The sequence below is a fragment of the Nuphar pumila genome, chromosome 5 (assembly GCF_984573655.1).
Source record: "Nuphar pumila chromosome 5, dmNupPumi1.hap1.1, whole genome shotgun sequence".
Classification (NCBI taxonomy): domain Eukaryota; kingdom Viridiplantae; phylum Streptophyta; class Magnoliopsida; order Nymphaeales; family Nymphaeaceae; genus Nuphar; species Nuphar pumila.
The window spans coordinates 105,924,253-105,928,416 of record NC_143253.1 but is presented as its reverse complement, the minus strand read 5'-3'; the positions used below and the strand labels follow the sequence as shown (position 1 = coordinate 105,928,416).

At 52.3% G+C, this 4,164-nt stretch overlaps 1 pseudogene across 1 annotated transcript; it reads left to right on the top strand.

The window, feature by feature from the left end:
- Nucleotides 1–1,031: 1,031 nt before the first annotated feature.
- LOC149838009 (U-box domain-containing protein 26 pseudogene) lies at nucleotides 1,032–3,214 on the top strand (annotated as a pseudogene). Its single transcript, XR_016432153.1, has one exon. The product of XR_016432153.1 is annotated as a U-box domain-containing protein 26 pseudogene (transcript).
- Nucleotides 3,215–4,164: the final 950 nt, after the last annotated feature.

The following is a 4,164-nucleotide window of genomic DNA, read 5'->3' as shown; positions in this document are numbered from 1 at the left end:
CTGAGTCACCATCTTTACCAGCTACTGTGAGTTACGATTCAGCCTGAAGAGAGGTGGTGGTCAGCACTAGAAGAGCTTGATGAAGCGAGCGAGGAATGCAAGTTTTGCATCAAACGGAATGCAACTGCGAGTGAGTTTACCTTCCAAACAACATAAGGAAAAGAACGACCGCGAGATTTGTGAATGCCAAATGAAACAAACTCCATATCATCGTTAGAGATGGCAGTGGGGCGGGGGACAAGGTCTCCACCCCCACCCCCACCTCAAGATTTTATCCTCCACCCCCGCCCCGCCTCCCCGGCGGGGATGGATTTTATCCTCCACCCCCGCCTTCATCCCCGTTTCATGTCCTCCATCCCCGATTCAAACGGGGATGAGGCGGGGCGGGATGGGGATATTGCGGGGAAAAGTGGTCAGGGTGGGGTTGAGGAGGGGATCGTGGCGGGGACGGGACGGGGCGGGGAAAAGTGCACGTCCATCCCCGCCTCCACCCCCGGACGGGGATGGATTTTAACCTTCGCCCCTGCCTCCATCCCCGTTTCATACCCTTCATCCCCGGTCCAAACGGGGCGAGGCGGGGCCCCGCTTTCTCCGGGTCCACTGCCATCCCTAATCATCGTCTATAGCTCGAAATATAACTAGAAAAACTTTGACTCGACTAATGGGTCGAGTCATGATCCGAGCCGAGACCATCTGGGTTAGGATGACTAAGGGACAGCCGTTAGGCAGATGGGTTAAGTAAACTTTACTCCCCCACGGTATCAAAGGAGATAGCGGTCATTGGAGAAAAATGACAAGCGTAAAATAGGATCTTTGACCGAAAATCCCTCCTGAATCACTCTCGGGAGAATGAACTTTTGACCAAAATGGCAACCACTCCCAGTGAAGAGAGAATGAATGCGCTACCACAATTTGATGTTTTAAAAGACCTTCTGCACGTGCACCTCTTCTCTCACACGTGCGGACAGTCAGATAAGAGCAGGCACTGTGGGCATTGTCCTCATCAACCGAGTGAGAGAGAAAAGAAAGAAGAAGAATAGGAGTGAGAGAGAGAGAGGAATCCAGGTACAGATAGAAAGAAGGGAGAGAATCACGGAATAAAGAGACGAGCTCTCTATCTGCAGTAATACAGTGAGGGCGGAGCAGAAGAAGCGCAGGGACAGAAAGGAGGGTTACTGTTGCAGAGAGAGAGATAAAAATAGGACAGAACAAGGCGCACGCTTAGAGCGAGAAAAAGGAACTCCCATAATTCAAACTTGAAGAGATAAAGAAGGGAACCTAACTTTAGAGCCGAATTTGCTGGAGAGATAAAGATAGAGATAGAGATAGAGATAGAGAGGAAAACTAAGGAAAGAAGGAAGGATCCCAGGCATACAGAGAGGAAAGAAAGGCCTGAAATTCAGGCTCGGAGTAGTGAGAAACAGGACATGCAGATAGAAAGAGAAAGTTCTTAGAGACGGGAAGGAAGCATCCGGCTAGAGACAGAAACTGCTCGGAAAGAGGACCAAGAACCTGCGAAAATTCACACACTTGGAGGGAGAAATAAGCGGAGTCAGCTAGAGGGAGAAAGTTGGTAGAGAGAAAAACCAAAGAATTCGACCTAGAGGGAGAAAGGGAGAGATGCCCGGGTCGGTGTTGCCGCTGGAGACGGTGGTGGTGGTGCAGGTTCCGATCTATTTCCGGTGTCCCATCTCGCTGGAGCTCATGCGGGACCCCGTCACCGTCTCCACCGGCCAGACCTACGACCGCTCGAGCATCGAGCCTTGGCTCGCCTCCGCCTCCGGCAGCCCCACCTGCCCGGTCACCCGTCTTCCCCTCCCCGACGCTACCCTCATACCCAACCATACCGTCCGCCGCCTCATCCAGGAGTGGTGCGTCGCCCACCGATCCCACGGCGTCGATCGCATCCCCACCCCCAAGCAGCCCGCCGACCCCTCCCTCGTCCACTCTCTCGTCCAATCCCTCCAATCCTCTCCTCCCTCCGACGCCATCGTACCCTCCTCCCTCCGCCGCCTCAAAACCTTAGCCCTCGATTCCGAGAAGAATCGCTCCATCATCTCCCAAAACCCTAACCTCCGCCCCTCCCTCCTCCCCGTCCTCTTCTCCTCCAATCCCTCCACCGATACGATAGCCGATACGCTCTCCCTGATTTCACTGTTTCCCCTCTCCGCTTCCGACTCGGAGGCCATCTCCGCCCGACCCGACCGACTCGCTGCCGTCTCCGCCCTCCTCCGCCACCACTCCCCCGAGATCCGCGTCGGCGCGGCCTCCCTCGTCGAGAACCTCGCCGTCTCTCCGGAGTCCCGCTCCGCCCTCGGCGAGACCCCCGGGATCGTCGCCGGCGTCGTCGACGTCCTCCGGCCGCCGACGTCGTCCCACCTCCGGGCTGCCCGCGCCGGAGCCAAGGCCCTCCTCGCGCTCTGCCTCGCAAGACCGAACCGCGAGCTCGCCGCCGCCGAGGGCGCGGCCGGCACGCTCGTCGACCTCCTCTCCTCCGCCGCCGGCAGCGACCGGCGCGACGCCGAGCGCGCCCTGGCGGCGCTCGAGCTGCTCTGCCGGACCTGCGCCGGCTGCGAGGCGCTCGCCGGGCACGCCCTCGCCGTCCCGCTCCTCGTCAAGGCCATCCTCCGCGTCTCGGATCGCGCCACCGAGTCGGCCGCGGGCGCGCTCCTCGCAGTCTGCTGCGCTTCCGAGGCCCGCCAGAGGGATGCGGTAGGCGCGGGCGCCGTGATCCAGCTGCTCCTCTTGGTCCAGAGCGACTGCACCCAGCGAGCCAAGCGCAAGGCCCAGCTCCTCCTCAAGCTCCTCTGGTTCGCCTGGCCCGACCAGCCCACACCCAATTCGGACCTCGACCTCTCGGACATGCTCCCGCTTTAGATTCGGATCCGGGTCGTGGACCTCCCAAATGTACCATCGGATCCAAATCACCATTCTTTCGAGAAATGCGCAGCAAAGTCTTCTTCACTTCCTCTAACGTTTGATGTGATTGGAGGCTTCGATAGACAACGAAGCGGCATCGTATTTGGGTTTGGAGTTGCCCCACATTATGTGCATCAATGGAAGATATCTTGGTTCGGTCACGGTTCTGGATCCCGGCATCGTTCATCTTTCGATGAATTTTCTTACTTTTTGTTTTTTGTTTGGAAATCTTGATTCAACCATGAAACCAAAGGAACATGGTATCATTTGTAGAGAATATAGAAAATTGATTTTGTACTATTTCTTTTCTTATTGTAGTTAATTTTTTTGTGCAATAGAAAAAGGGGTTGATATTTAGCGAGATCAATAGGACGTACTATTTGTATTTTGGTAGTTTCCAACCATTTTTTCCCGGTGCTTCTTCGCGTGCTTTTATTGATCAAATCTTATAAATGTGATATGAATAGCTTGTTTAGACTTTGGTTTGTATAATTGTGATGCGTAAAGGAGTTTTTCAAGGGCTTCAAAAATCAACGGATCACATTGCACTAAAGTTTTATGATAAAGCGTGTTTGTGGGTAAACAAACGCTATCAGATGCATCTAGTTAGTTAGATCGAGCAAACTAAGCTTGCGCCGATGACTTCATGTTGGATGGTACTGTACTAGCGACATGACCAGATATTATCCCCCAGTGAAAAGTGCTTTCTTTCTTCTGCATAATTGTGATGAAAGAAGATGACTTTGAGGGTGAAATTTTGTATATTGTGCTAAGCATTTTGTTTAATGCGGACAAAGGTGTTGAGGGGACAGAACAGAGAAGGGTTCAATGTTTGCTTTTATTGCTGACTGCTTCTTCCCCATTAAATAATCACAAAAAAAGCAGGATTTCTGTAGGATGATGCTGATTACATGGTGGAAGGCTGTCCCCATTTAGTTAGAGGAAATAGAAGGGGCTGGGATTGTGTTTGGCATGGGATGAAATCTTAACCAAGTTCATGAACAAGGTTGGGAGAGAAAAGTGAAGTTTTTATTTTTATTTTTGACAGAAGAGAAAGTTGAAGTTTGAGTAGTAGTTATTTTTGTGATGTTTGAGTTGTTACTTTGGAAAAGCCATGGAATGGATGCTTCAAATCTCGAAGATTTCTTATACCAATGCGTAAGTTGGTTACTCAAGGCTGACTTCAAGATGAAAAGATGGGAAAAAGGTTTGTCCTAGTGAAGGAAAATAAAATCGAGAATATGA